General features: G+C 46.4%; 1 pseudogene; it reads right to left on the bottom strand.

Moving 5' to 3' along the window:
• Window positions 1-4362: 4362 nt before the first annotated feature.
• LOC119320892 lies at window positions 4363-11055 on the bottom strand (annotated as a pseudogene).
• Window positions 11056-16355: the final 5300 nt, after the last annotated feature.

Consider the following 16355-nt stretch of genomic DNA (forward strand, 5'->3'; position numbering starts at 1 on the left):
ACTCAAAGATGTAGTGCGGTCTAAAAAAGTTATTTTATTGGCCTTGTTGAGACTCTCGAACCCTCCTTCTCCCCTAATGAACTTTCGGCTGTTGCTGGGATAGACAAATTCAGGTGGAATTCTGTGGCCTCTGTTGGTCAGTCGGGTGGCTTTCTTCTGGGCACCAATAATGATACTTTTGATTTTGTTGCTTTTGATCATGGCATATACTGGGCTAGTACGGTAGTTTCCCATCATTCCCGCAATTCCCTTCTTGAGTTTATGGTGGTTTATGGCCCGGCAGATCACTCCTTGTCTTACAATTTCTTGGACGAGATTTATAATAAAATAGACTCCTGCCAGCTCCCCCTCTTGATTGGGGGTGATTTTAACCTGTTAAGATATCCCTCTGATAAGAGCTCCGCTAATTTCTCTTGGGCTCTGGCTGAGGCCTTTAATGCTTTCATCAGGGATGCGGCTATTCGTGAAATTCCTAGGGTTGGGGCCCGCTTCACTTGGACTAACCGACAAGCTTCCACTATCTGCTCTATTCTTGATAGGGTTTTTCTCTGCCCTGCTTGGGACAGCCTTTTTCCTCGGGTTTCTCTCCGTGCCCTGCCCATTGTGGGTTCTGACCACACTCCCCTAATCCTCGATGATGGGTCTTGTCCAAGTGGTTGCCAAAGGTTTCAATTTGATGTGTCTTGGCTCTTAGTGGAGGGGTTCCCCACCATGTTGGCCCGGAAGATCTCGGATTGTCTGTCATCTCCTGATCGCCCTTTTGGCCCTATGGATGACTGGCACCATGTTTCCTACTACCTGCGCAAATTCCTTAGAGGGTGGTCTAAGAATCATTTTGCTGAGGTTAGGCGTGACAAAGCTAGACTGGGTGCCCAAATAGGCGATCTTGATAGTCGTGCGGACAGTGTTGGTCTTTCGAAGGCTGAATGGCAGCTCCGTTATGGCCTAGAGAAGGCGCTTTTGGATATTCACCGCAAGGAGGAAGTTTATTGGAAGCAAAGAGGCACGATTAACTGGACCCTTAAGGGTGATGCACCCACGGCTTACATCTTCGCCATTGCGAATGGTAGACGTCGTAGATGCCTGATTGATAGTCTTCTGATTGATGGTGTTAGGGTCTCCGACCCGTCGGTCATTCTTCGTCATGTGGTTCAATTCTTTTTTAACTTGCTAGCGGCTAAACCAGAGCTCGGCTTTTCGCTTGCTCCGGGCTTCTGGGCTCCCCTTCAGCTGGTCTCGAACGCAGATAATGATGTCCTGCTTATTCCCCCCTATGATGAGGAAATTTTTGATACTATTCGGACCGCCAACTCTAATGCGGCTTCAGGCCCTGATGGCTTCTCCATTCCTTTCTTTCGGCATTTCTGGCCTCAATTAAAAGGCCTTATTACTGCTATCATTCAAGGATTTTGGCTGGGCACTGTTGACATTTCAAGGCTCAATTACGCCGTACTCACCCTTATCCCTAAAATCAAAGGTGGTGACCTCATTTCGCAATTTAGGCCCATTGCTTTAATTAACAATTTTGCCAAGATGCCAGCTAAGGGCATGGCTACTAGGCTGTCCCTGATAGCTCACCGGGTCATTAGCCCTTTCCAATATGCTTTCATTAAAGGGAGATTCATCTTGGATGGGGTGCTGTGCTTACATGAGATAATCCATGACCCGCGGATTAAGGGAACCAAGGCTGTGGTCCTTAAGCTTGACTTTGAGAAGGCATATGACTCGGTGAGTTGGAATTTTCTTCGGCAAGTCCTTCTGGCTAAGGGCTTTGAGGGTCCTGTGATGCATCGTTTGATGCAGCTTGTTTCTGGTGGGCACACGGCTGTGGTTGTGAATGGTCAAACTAGTAATTTTTTTGCTAACGGTAGGGGCCTCAGACAAGGGGATCCGGTGTCCCCTCTGCTTTTCAATTTTGTGACTTATGCTTTATCTCGCATCCTCTCTCGGGCCGCGTTGACTGGGCATATTTCCCCGGTGAGCTCTCACCTTATTCCTCATGGCATTACTCATCTCCAATATGCGGACGACACAATCATTATGATAGAGCTCAATGAGACCAGTCTCACCAATCTGAAATTCCTTCTGCTTTGCTTCGAAGCCCTCTTGGGCCTTAAAATTAACTTTTCCAAGAGCGAGGTCATTGTGACTGGGGTTTCGGACTTGGAGGCGCAACGGGTGGCTCACCTTCTGAATTGTTCCCTTGGGTCTTATCCTCTCAAATATTTAGGATTACCTATCTCCCCGTATAAGCTCTTGGCGAAAGATTTTGCCCCGGTGGTCGCCAAAGTTGGCAATAGAGTCCTTCCTTGGAGAGGACGATATAACACGCAAGCGGGCAAGGTTGCCCTTACCAACTCTTGCCTCTCTTCCCTCCAAATGCACTTGATGGGTTTCTATCTTCTATCTAACGGGATTCATTTTGGTTTCGACAAGCATAGGGGTGCTTTTTACTGGAACGCTGCGAATAATAAACGCAAATATAGAATGGTCAGATGGAACATCATTTGTCGTCCTAAGGACAAAGGGGGCCTCGGCATTATTAATACGAGAGTCATGAATAATTGCCTCTTGATTAAATGGTGGTGGAAGATAATGACACTTGAGGAGCGTCCAATCTGGCTCTCGATTCTTAAAGCTAAATATTTCCCTTCCTTGAGCCCTATGTTCGCCTCTGCTTTTGGTGGGTCTCAATTTTGGCGTCAATTGGTTAAAGTTCGGCTGATTTTTCGGTCCCTCGTCAAATTTGTTGTCAGGAACGGTAAGTCCACTCATTTTTGGTTAGACTGGTGGGTCGGGGACACCACGCTTGCGGCTGCTTTCTCGGCCTTTTTCTCTTACTGTGATGATCCTGAGATCTCTATCTTTGAGCTCTCGGTTCAGGGTTGGGTTTTAGATTTCCGTCGCTCTCTTTCCCCTGTAGAGTTGGAAGATTGGCAGCGCCTTACTGCTTGCTTCCCCCTGCTCTCGGAGGAAGAGGACTCTGTGGTTTGGCCCCTTTCCTCTTCGGGGCGCTTCTCTGTTAAATCGGCTTATTCTAAGCTTATCTCTGGTGGCTGTTCGGTGAAGTTTAAAGACATTTGGTCAGCTCGAATCCCCCCTAAGATTAAAATCTTTCTCTGGCAAGCTGTTCGCCGTAAGCTTCCGGCGGCTGATCAAATTAAGAAGAGGAACGGGCCGGGCTCTGATAGATGTGTGCTGTGTGGGGCACTTGAGAACACTGATCATATTTTCTTCCATTGCTCCTTAGCGAAATTCATGTGGTGCTGCATCAGACTTTGGCTTCATGTTAACTGGTCTCCCTCCTCCTTTGAAGACCTGAGGCAATATACTAACTCCTTATCAGGGCAGTCCAAAAGGGTCTTCTTAGTGGGCTGGGCTGCGATAGGGTGGTCGCTGTGGACCACTAGGAACAAGTTCTCGATTGAACATATTTTTCCGGCTAACCCCGTCAGCTGCTTAGTTAAAGCCAATGTCTTTTTGCAGCAGTGGAGATTATTGACTAAGGAATGGGACCTCCAGGCTTTCGACGACATGCTATCCTAAATGAAATCTACGGTGTCTTCCCTTCTTCGGCGTACTTCGAGGACGGCTTCCTGATCTCCCTGCCGGTGTTTTCTGGTGTTTTGCTGGCCTGCGTGCCATGTTAGGCTGGTGGCCTTGTATTGCTACTTATGTCCCTTGGCCGCTAAACTTGTTTGGTTATTTGGTTCTAGTGGTGTAACTCTGCCTGGTGGCTTTATTTATAAAGTCGGGCTCTTGCCTTTTCTCTAAAAAAGAGCACACTTGGACGCTAAAGAAATTATGCATGCAGCACCTAATTAGCCAGCTCACAATCCATCCTAAATATTTCAGTGCCTCAAGAAAATTTGAACTAGACAATCTATCCCACAAACAATTAACAACAACTAACAACCATACCACCCAAGTCACACCTCAAATTTTGGTCCAAGTAAGAACAGTCAGAATACACCGCATTTGGAGCATATCAAGACGATGAGAGCATAACCATGCAAGTAACAATGCTGTGTGATAACATAGCATCCAGTACTCTAAATGTGTCTTTTGTCTTGACGGCTAGGCAATATCCGTCAATCATTTAAGTAAATGCAACAAGATCAGGCCTCACCAGTAGTTGCGACCATGTCAAAGATATTGTGTTCTTCAAGTACCCTTCTGCGGCCTATGACGAATATCCTTGTTCTTCATTTCAGTAATTAATTTCTTGGCTTTCTCCATCTTGGCTAGCACTCTGAATGCTTTCTCCATCTTGGCGATAAGCAATATCCATTGATAATTTTAGTGAATGCAGTAGGATCAGACCTCTCGCCAGTATGGGTAACCAAGTCAAAGATGCCGTGTTCATCGATTACCTTTCCGTGGCTTATGATGAATATCCATGTTCTTCATTCTGGTAATAAATTCCTTGGCTTTCATGGAATCACCATGATTAAAATAACCCTCAACCATGCACATGCAAACTTCTGTGTCAACTGGTACTCCCATATCAATCATCTCACTTAATTTTTCCATCACATCATCCATCCTGCCCATCTTGCAAAATGCAGACATCATAGTTAAATAAGTGAATTCATTAGGCTTCACACCCTGCTTCAACATGTCTTCAAAGAAAAGCATGGCCACATCCATCCTACCATACTTAGCATATGCATTAATCAGTAAGTTGAAACAATGGAGGTTGGGTACAACTCCATCTCTTGCCATCAGCTCACAGAGGTCAATCATTTCAACAAGGGGTCCTTGTATAGCGTACCCATGGAGCATAATAGAGTATGAGATGACATTAGGTTTTCGGCCCTTCACAGCCATGGAATAAAATATTTCGGCAGCTTCTTTGACTCTTCCATTCTTGCAATGGTAGGTCATGACTGAGTTGCAGGTAACAACGTTTGGCATAATACCTTGGCTTGTCATCAGTTTCAACAACCTAATGGCTTCTTTCAGCTGCCCCGAAGTTAAAAATCTTTGGATCAAACTATTATATGTCACAACATCTGGTTGGACACCATTATGAACCATATGTCGAAGGACCACCTCTGCTTTATCTATTGCTCTTGCTTTGCATAGTGCATTGATAATGGAGCTATATGTCACCTCAGTAGGCACTACCCCCTATTGTATCATTTCGTGGAAGACATCACATGCTTTGCTTACTTCACCCTCCTTAAAAAAGCCATCCATTAGCATGTTGTATGTGTGAGAATAATTGGTAAGTGTAGAACCCTTCGTCTGGGCCGCATTGTATTATATCCGCATTGTATTATATCGAGAGCATGCCGCGGCTTGCAAGCAAGGGATCGATCGAGAGAAAGAGAGATCGATCCTGGTTCGGTACAGGAGGTTAACAGAAGAAGGGATAAGAGAGAATAAGATTACAAGAGTTTAAACTACTCTCCTATCCCTATACAATGTATTCTAACATTCCCCCTCAATCTGAACCGAGTGACCTTTACCAAGGTTAAGATTGTTCTTGAATTCATTCAATCTCCCTGTAGTAAGAGGTTTTGTGAAGCCATCAGCGAGTTGATCACCAGTTGGGATAAACCGAATATCAAGTAGCTTGCGAGCTACTCTTTCTCTGACAAAGTGAAAATCAACTTCAATATGTTTAGTTCGTGCATGGAAAACAGGATTAGCTGAGAGATAGGTTGCACCAATATTATCACACCATAACTTGGCAGCTTGTGGAGCCTTGATCCCAAGTTCATATAACAGAGTCTGTATCCACATTACCTCGGCTGTAGAATTAGCCAAAGCCTTATACTCAACTTCTGTATTGGACCTAGAAACAGTGGCCTGTTTTCTTGCACTCCATGACACAAGATTTGTTCCCAGAAACACAGCAAAACCACCTGTGGACCTTCTGTCATCAGCACACCCTGCCCAGTCTGCATCAGAATAGGCAGTAACAAGCAAAGACATTGACTTGATAATCTGAAGCCCAAGACCTGTTGAGTATTTGAGATACCTTAAGATCCTTTTTAATGCAGTCCAGTGTGTTGTTCTAGGTGCATGCAAATATTGACAAACTTTATTGACGGAGTAAGAAATATCAGGACATGTAAGAGTCAAATACTGTAAAGCACCAACAACACTTTTGTACTTTGTTGCATCATCTGCTCCAAGTGCTTCTCCACTGTCAGTTGTAAGTTTTTCTGAAGTTGAAATTGGTGTACTCACAGGTTTGCAATGTTCCAATCCTACTCTCTTGAGTATATCAGTGGTGTATTTTTCTTGTGTAAGAAGTATTCCATCCTTTATCTGTTTAACTTCTATACCAAGAAAATAATGAAGATCACCTAAGTCTTTGAGAGCAAATTCCAACTTCAGATCCTTAAGCAAACAAGTGGTAGCATGTGCACTTGAACTAGCAACAATTATATCATCAACATAAATGAGCACAAATATAGTGATCTTGTCTTTATGATAAAAGAACAATGAAGTATCTGCTTTAGATGGTGTAAACCCAAGCTGTTGTAATTGCATGATTAACCTGGAATACCAAGCTCTTGGGGCCTGTTTCAAGCCATATAAAGCCTTATCCAACTTACATACATAATGTGGTGCACTTTGATCCTCATATCCTGGTGGTTTCCGCATGAACACTTCTTCCTCAAGAACACCATGAAGAAACATGTTCTGAACATCTAGCTGACGTAGACTCCAACCGCTGGAAACAGCAATGGACAGTACAAGTCGAATAGTAGCTGACTTAATAACAGGACTAAAAGTATCTTCATAATCAATACCAAACCTCTGTTTGAAACCTTTAGCCACTAGTCTAGCCTTGCACCTGTCTATGCTTCCATAAGATTTTCTCTTAATCTTATATACCCATTTACAATCTATGACATTATGACCCTGACTTGGTGGTACTAAATGCCATGTTTTATTTTTCATGAGTGCATCATATTCATGATCCATAGCTTCTTTCCCATCTTTATGTGCAAGAGCATCATGCAAACAGGTTGGTTCTCCAACATGACTGAGAAAAGCACGCTTAACTTTGGCATACATAATCGTACCATCAGTATATTCCTTTTTCTTGATAATACCTGACTGTGATCTAGTGTGCCGGCCGGGAAGTGTTGATGACGTGGGCGCAGGCGCAAAAAATCCCGTTTCGGGAGCTGGCGTAAGAGATCCTGTGGCGGATGGTGACGTAGAGTCAGGCGCAGAAGATCCCGGCTCCTGATCCGAGACAGATACCCGCGCAAAAGTTGCAGCGGATCCTGGCGCGTCTGGCGCGTGATCCAAGGAGGATCTAGTCTGCACAGGCATGTCGCTGTCGTCGGCTGGATTGAAGCGTGGGCTCCCGTCGATTGGCGCACCACATGGCGACGCGGTTTCCCCCGTGCGGGCGTAGGCGCGTGGGCTGGCGGGGTCCACCAGGCACAGCCGGTCGGCCACATCCGCCGCAGGAGAGTTGGGAGCCACCGGATTGGCTGCATGGGAATCCGGCTCGGGGCGATTGACAGGCGCAGCCCTGACGCGCGGATCAGCGCTGGATCGCGCGCCGCTGCTGTCGCTGCTGTCAGGGAGATCCTTCTCGTGTTTTGCGCCATGTTTGTCCTGGCCTGCACACATGAAATCACGTCATGTGCATGCACTAACATCATCAGAACCACCGTTTTGAGTGGTATTTTGCACATTGTCAGCCTTATATAATTCACCCCCGTGATCTGAAAGAAGTGCTATCTCAGCACGAAGAAGAGCTCCGGCATTGGGACGAAGTTTAGCAAAAGGAAAAAGGGTTTCATCAAACACAACATCCCGGGAAATATAGATTCGTCCAGTAGCAACTTCTAGGCATTTATTACCTTTGTGAAGATTACTATAGCCAATAAAGACACATTGAGTAGAACGAAACTCAAGTTTATGACGATTGTACGGAGGCAGGTTGGGATAGCAAGCACACCCAAATATTTTGAGAAAATTGTAGTCGGGTGTTTGATGATAGAGGCGCTCTAATGGAGTGACATTGCCAATAACTTTGCTAGGAAGACGGTTTATAAGATATGTGGAAGTGATAAAGGCTTCGTCCCAATATTTGAGAGGCATAGATGCATGAGCAAGAAGGGATAAACCAACTTCAATAATGTGATGGTGTTTCCGTTCAGCGGAGCCGTTCTGTTGATGAGCATGAGGACAAGAAACATGATGTTCAATGCCTATGCTACGGAAAAAAGAGTTGATCTTTTCATACTCCCCTCCCCAGCCACTTTGGACTATCAAAAATTTTCAATCAAAGTGTCGTTCAACAAGTTTTTGAAACTCTTGAAACACAGAGAAAACCTCAGACTTATACTTAAGCAAATAAATCCATGTAAACTTGCTATAATCATCAATGAAACTGACATAGTATTTCTTTCTGCCAAAGGAATCTCTTGCATGTCCCCATACATCACTGAAAATAAGTTCTAAAGGAGCATGAGATATACTATTCGACTTGGGATAAGGTAGTTGGTGACTCTTAGCATATTGACAAGCTTCACAAACAGACTCACTACTTGAACTATGTGACAACGAGAGATTGCCTTTATTGACTACTTGTTTAACAATGATCGAAGATGGATGTCCTAATCTTTGATGCCACCTTGCTAAAGAGGGCTTGATGACAGAAAAAACTTGACGACGCTTGCGACTAAGTGCTTCAGATGTGATGGGGTAGAGACCTCCAATGCATCTACCATGATGAAGGAGTTCCCTCGTTGCCCGATCCTTGATAAAAAAGTAATGAGGGTGAGTTTCAAAGAAGACATTATTGTCATGAGCTAAACAAGACATGGATGCAAGATTTTTATCAGCTTGAGGCACATGAAGAGCATCTTTTAGGACTAGATCATGTTTAATTGTAGGGGAATTAATAAGGGCTTGACCAATGTGTTGAATATCCATACCTCCACCGCTTGCGGTGTGAATTTGATCGTCGCCATGGTACTGTTCACGAAGAGCAAGTTGTTCTAGCTCACTTGTGACGTGATCCATGGCACCAGAGTCCACGTACCACACCCCGTCTCCTCCTTGTTCGCGCATGGCCGCGGCAACATGTTTGGCATCAGGAACAAAGTTCTCATCATAGCGATGCCAATAGTCCATGACTTCATGGCCCGACTTCTTGCAGAGTTGGCAGCAAGGACGTGCTCGGGAAGAAGGAGAAGGGCGATGACTGTTGTTGTTGTGGAAGCCGCCACCCTCGGCCCTGTTGTTGTAGTTGCTGCCGCCGCTGCCGCCGATGTTGGTGTAGCCAGCGTTGCCGTGGTTGGAGTAGTCGGCGTTGCTGCGCCCACGGCCGCTGCTGCACTGCCCCTGGTGACCGCGCCCACGGCCGCGGCCAGGAGAGACGGAGTTGGCGGAGGACTACTGGATGTTGGCGCCATGAAGAAGGCTGAGGCGGGCGTCGAAGCTTAAGAGCTGGCTATACAGCTCCTGTTGGGTGATCGGCTCCACCCGAGCGGCGAGGGCGGAGACCACAGGGTTGTAGTCCATGTCGAGGCCGGCGAGGATCTTGGACACGATCTCCGGATCGGAGAGCGCGGTGGCGGTGCAGGCGACTTCATCGGTGAGGCTTTTAATTTTTCCAAGGTATTCTACCATAGACATATTACCTTTTTGAAGATTCGTAAGCTCAATGCGCGTGTTGATGGCTTGAGCTTGGCTTTGAGCAGCAAACATGGCGTGGATCGCACTCCATACTTCGGCCAACGTCGAGAGCGTTGCGACCTATGTGAGGATCTCGCGGGACAGGGATCCCATCAAGAATCCTTGGAGCTGCTGCTGCTGTGCATACCAGAGGGATCGTGCAAAGTTGACGACCTGTTCGTCCTTGCCTTCCTTGGTGATGGTGAGCGTGGCCGGTGGTGGCGGGCTCTGTGGGTTGAGGTGGTGTTCCATCTGGGCCCCCATGATTTGGGGCAGCATAATGGCTTTCTAGAGCAGGAAATTTCCCCTTGTGAGCTTCTCTTGCGGTGGCGATCCAAGCAGGGAGGTGTTGGTGGAGGTGGAGGAGGAGGAGGCAAAAGCGGATGATGATGATGTGGTGAGCGTGCCCATGGTGCTGGTCGTCATGGCGGCGGTGGTGGTGGACATGCTGCTCGGTTGCTGCGGTAGCTAGATGCGATCTATTCCTGATCTATTGAGGAAGAGGCTCTGATACCATGTGAGAATAATTGGGAAGCATAGAACCCTACGTCTATGCCGCATTGTATTATATCGAGAGCATGCCGTGGCTTACAAGGAAGGGATTGCTCGAGAGAAAGAGAGATCGATCCTGGTTCGGTTACAGGAGGTTAACAGAAGAAGGGATAAGAGAGAATAAGATTACAAGAGTTTAAACTACTCTCCTATCCCTATACAATGTATTCTAACAGTATGACATCACGTCGGGAGAGCGGTCACCACCTTTTTTGGCCATCACCCGGAGCAGGTCAAGCGCAAGCTGGCTCCTCCCATTGTCGCAGAAACTCTTGAGAATCACTGAGTAGGAGATGACATTAGGCAGGTCGTCGGCTATCCTATGGAGCAGTATGTCCAGAGCCTCATCTGTGCGCTTCATGTCACAGAGGCACTTGAATAGGCTGCTGTAGGTAATGGGGCTCGTTGTGATTCCTGTCTTGAGGAGGCAGCCGAAGAAGGCAAGCCCTAGGTCTGGGCGGCATGCTCGGTGGCAACACTCAATTAGTATACATGTGGCAGCCTCCTGGCTGTGAGCCTGCTGTACCCTGCTATTTGTGCAAGCTCAATAAGGCTCTTTACGGTCTCAAACAAGCTCCTTGTGCGTGGCACTCTCGGTTAAGCTCTCGGCTCCAACAACTTGGTTTTCTAGCATCTAAGGCTGATACATCACTTTTTGTGTTCAACCATGGTGGTGTCACTATTTTCATGTTGGTTTATGTTGATGATATCATAGTGGCGAGCTCCTCTCCATCTGCCACCACCAAGTTACTTTCGGCTCTCCAAGTGTCCTTCGCCCTCAAGGATCTTGGCCCTTGCACTATTTCCTTGGAGTTCAGGTGACGTCCTCGCCAGGGGCATTGTTATGTCTCAACAGAAATATATTGGCGATATACTTCACCGTGCAAACATGGAGAACTGCAAGGTTTCAACCACTCCCATGTCCTCAAGTGACAAACTCAGTAAGGACAGTGGATCACCTCTTGGACAGGAAGATATCACTAAGTATCGAAGTCTGGTTGGGTCGCTTCAATACTTGACACTCACAAGACCAGATATCTGGTTTGCAGTTAATCGAGTATGTCAGTTCTTGCATACACCAACCACAGTACATTTTTCAGCTGCTAAACGCATTTTGAGGTATTTGAAGCACACAAGTGATATGGGCCTCTCCATACGGAAATCACCCTCACTATTACTGAGTTGCTTCTCGGATGCGGATTGGGCTGGATGAAGTGATGATCGCAGATCCACAGGTGGCTTTGCAATATTTCTTGGACCCAATCTTGTGTCAGCTCAAGGAAGCAAGCCACCGTTTGACGTTCGAGTACTGAGTCCGAGTACAAAGCTTTGGCAAATGGAACAGCTGAAGTGATCTAGATACAGTCTGTCCTTGGCGAGCTTGGGGTCTTTATATCGCGGCCTCCAGTTTTGTGGTGTGATAATCTGGGAGCTACCTATCTGTCAGCCAATCCAGTATTTCTTGCCAGAACAAAACATATAGAGGTGGATTTTCACTTTGTATGTGAAAGGGTCGCGGCTAAGGCACTTGATGTAAGGTTCATCTCTTCCAAGGAACAGACTGCTGATATCTTCACTAAACCAATGGCAGAAGCGGCGTTTGTCTCAAACAGACACAATCTCAATCTTCTAGTACGAAGTTCAGATTGAGGGGGATGTTAAACACGTTAGATGTTGTACAAGAGTTCGGTAGTATCTCTTATCTACTCGTACTCCTTATCTTCTGTAACAACCTTGTAACAATCATGTATATCCGGACTCTCGGTTGTGCCCTAGTGCACCAGTATATAAACACCCCCAGGCCACCCTTTGGGCTATGCCGATCCAATCTCCCGATCTCAAGTTTCACACTCCGTCGCTTACCGATCTCTCATTTCGGTGGCGTCCTCCAACTTGCCGGCTGTTCTAGCTTGCGCCCGTTGAGTCGACCTCATGCCCGCCAGGCCGTCGGCGCCCCTTCATAGATGAGACGAGGAGGCACACTCCGGCTCTCGGCTGCCCCGTCCGCATGTTGTGGCATGACGGCGCTCACTCTGTCACACGGCGGCTGTCTCGCCTTCGCCCCAGCTCCTGGCCCGGCGTCTTCCGGGAGAACAATTTTCAAGCGCCTCCCGTAGAGGGATTCGGTGTCGCACGCTGTACGCGTCGTGTGCAGGTGGTGTTCGGCCGTTGGGGCTGCGAGGTGCAGATCCGGCCGGGAGCTCTAGGGCTAGCATGTGTGGTGCATACGATGAGCATGGCCGCGCCGGATGCGCACCTCTTGCTGCCGCTCCTCGACTACTCACTAGCAATGAGGTGGCGGCTGTGGTGGATATGTGCGAGGCGCCTTCCGCTGGTTCATGTCGCGGTCGCCGTTGGCTTTCGCTCCTCGGTCGCATGACGCCTGCCTCCTTCTCCCGCTCCCTTTGTTGTCGCCCTGTAGCCCCTTGCGGTTTGTCGCAGACATGTTCGCGGCTGGAGTGATGCTGCTGCGTTGGGGTGTGTGTGTGTGTGCGCGCGCGCGAGTTTGCACGCACAGCTGCGTTGCATGCGCGCATGCTCCATGTTCGTGATGTACTGATGTGGGTGCAGGTGGGTGTGCATGCTCAGGACGGCAGGGCTGCAAGAAAAGCCCGAGCCTCGTAAGCCACTCCAGATCGACTCGTTTTTTTTTGCTCGACTCGAGATCGACTCGAAAATAAATGAACCGAATTTGAACACTTTATGTAGCTCAACGGAGAAACGAGCCGATCTTGAGCCAATATTGGCTCGCTCGATTTTAGCTCGATAGCTCGACATAATTCCATTATGTTCAGTGATTATGCCATATATTAAATGAAAATAAGATAATTTGTTACAATATATGATGTCCATGATTTTTCTCCATTTTATTAACTAGCAAACATGGTAGCTTAATTAATGTAGAGAAGATTTATGTCTAATTATGGTACATGATCGGCTATGTGTTAAATATCCTATTGCTTTTGGCAAAATTTCCCAGCATATGCACCTTCCTTTTCTTGTTTTTCGTCCACGAAGACCACCATCTATTTCTAGTTCGCCCAAGAGACAAAGATGTGCTCGGAGCTCTCCCAAGCACGACGAGACTGACGTACAAAGTTGTGTCATGTTGTGTCCTTATCTAGTCTGAATAATCATCATAGATTTATAATTTTTACCATTTTATTTAGCTCGAAACTAGCTCGAGATCGACTCGAGATCGGTACAAGCTGAGCACGAGTCATGTTCTACAGCTCGATCTTGAGCTTCACTCAGATTGAGCTCGCTCAAATTTTAATATGGGTTAAGCTGAGCCAACTCCAACTCACTCGAACTCGACTCGTTTGCAGCCCTGGGCAGAGCCGGCGTAGCCTGCTTGCTCATGGGTCACGGTCGGGTCCAACTCTGGTGGCAGCGGCACTTTCATCAAGTTTCATTTGCGGTTAACTCCCATGCTTCGTCCCCTGCTGCCCGTGGCCCAGGTGATCAAATTACCGAAAAAGGCTTCCGCCCCGCTTTATATATAAAGCAAATTAATTTCCTACTACAAGCTTCTATTCACTGTATACTACATAAACATATCTCTATACTGCTACACAGATATCAGAAGTGTCACTTATGGTGCCTAATCCTCCCACTTGAATGGCAAGATTCTTACATATTTTCCCTAATCTATGTAACCTCCAGTCCTCCACTCAGCCATCCTCTTCTGAGAAAATATAAAATACTTCCTCCGTCCCATAATATAAGAATGTTTTTGACTCTAGTGTAGTGTCAAAAACGTTCTTATATTATGGGATAGAGGAAGTAGTATATATGATGTGACTACAAGGCACTGCATGCATGGAAAAAGGACGTAACAGCCCGTACAATTATTCTACTTTCAAATCAAAGAGACTCTCAACCGCACACCTGCGGTACCCAAATACAGATTTAAAAGCTATATAACTATCACTACTTTATCAAAGAAACTCTCAACCACAAACCTGCAGTATCCAAATACAGATTTGAAAGCGATATTACTATCATCACTTTAGTGATCTAAATGCTCTTATTTTACGGAAGGAGCACAAAGCAACTAAGCTCCTTATGATAAAAAATCTAATAAGAAAAGCTACTACCTCCGTTCGGGTTTATTAGGCCCCTTTGTATTTCGTGCCAGATTTTGACCATCTATATTACTAAAAATATATAAAATATATGATACACAAATTACACCATTGGATTTGTGTTTAAAAGAGCTATCTAACAATATAACTTTTGTGACATACATTTTATATTTTATTAGTTAAATTTGCAAGTCAAACTTTAGCACAAAATAAGATGGGGCCTAATAAACCCGGACGGAGGGAGTACATGTCAACTATACACAGTGACGGGGCCACACGCATTGAGTTTCAAGATACAATCATGTACACATGGAAAGTAAAAAAGAAACCCGTATCCAATTGATAAACTTCCCTTTATCCACCTATTGCAGTCATAATAAAAAACATACTTTCCTCGTTTAGCACGTAACAATGACTCATTAATCCACCTTTTTAAAATTTCCCTTTCATACAAACCGACCACCCCTAGACCTTAGATTCTAGAGAATGCTAACTATGTGTCACACGTCTACTAGGCAAGCCTGAGACTATACAAATGTGACGCATCCACCCTCACACCCATCTACCCTCACACTACCATGTATTGATCAACATGTCACTCAGGCAGGCCGCACACAGATAATGCGAGCCACATGGCAAACCCAAAATAAGATAGTGGTGACTTATCCACCCTTTCATCTACTATGTACCCACCAAGAAGTATACAAGGAGAAGCACACGAACAAGCGTCCAGCCTTAAGCGCATAGGCAAACCACAGAGCGTGAACAATCCATGCCCCACAAAAAACTTTCCAGAAGGGAAACAACTTCGAAACAAAAGAAAGAGCCCCGGCTTTGGCACGTCCCAAGAGCATTTCCACTCTAACAACAACAATGTGAACGACATGGTGAGCACTAATTCATATTCACCACTTCAAGCTCCCTCTTCCTTTTCATGCAAGGAAAGACCTAACTACAACACATTTGTTCACAACAGGATGAGCTGACAATCTACGTACCAAGACACATAGTTCTTAAAGTAGTTAGCCTAGCAGCTAAGCTAGAAAAATACAAGGTCACACCCACTGGAGCCGACCTGGAGTCATGATAGAAACATGCGTCATCATTGGTCCTAATGACATGTACAGAGGCTTAGCCATAACACTAATTGCACGCCGCACGGGCTATGCTAGTAAGCCCTAAAATTAGGAGAAACAACCGTGGTGGCTGGCTGGCGGCCAAGCCGAAGGGGTTAAATATATTTGATTCCCTTTGTGCAATATATATAGTAACCCCTCATACAATAGGAAAAAATCCGTCTCTAAGGGGAGATTTTTACGGGATTTGACTGTCCTTAATTCTACAGACGGACTGCCTCTTTCTCGTTCTTCTCTTTCCTCCACACAGACTAAAATCCTAGGTGGCATGAGTTACAGACGGCTGACTAATCAGCGTTGTACATGCCCTTACGACATTAACTGATACTGTTATTCGTGTTTGGTTAGCTCAGTCCGGTAACACTTGTCGCGCAAGGCCAAATTTGGTTGGAAGGGTGAAGTATCCCAGGGCACTAATCCTCCTTGGGGGGATTTCCATGGTCAATGGGATTACCCTCCCACCATGGGGAGTATACCACCTCAATTTGGACGAAAGGGGGAGAGGAGGGGGGCAGGGGCTTCGCTTTTCGTTCATCAGGCGGGGAATAATGGAGGCGGAGGCTAGAAGGTCGCGAGGGAGAGCGAGCGAATGAATTGAGGGTTTTCTCCCCACCTATTGACACAGGAGATCTAACCGGGGATGGGCCGGGGAAAGCCCAGGGATCTTCCTCCATCGTGTGCTACCAAATAGGGATGTTTGATTGCCCAGGGTCGAGCAAGCCCGTGGTTTACTCACCCAGGGAAAATGCAGGGATCCCTGGGGGATCCCATACAACCAAATGGGGCCTACGATTTACAGCCCAAGTCAAAATCGATTCCGCCCAACCCTATCCGTAAAGAAGTTACGTTACTGGACAAGCGATGGCCTCGGTCTTCTCCTCCGTAGAGTCAGTCGCAGCGGCGGCGGCGTCTGTGG

This window comes from Triticum dicoccoides, chromosome 6B (genome assembly GCF_002162155.2).
Source record: "Triticum dicoccoides isolate Atlit2015 ecotype Zavitan chromosome 6B, WEW_v2.0, whole genome shotgun sequence".
NCBI lineage: Eukaryota > Viridiplantae > Streptophyta > Magnoliopsida > Poales > Poaceae > Triticum > Triticum dicoccoides.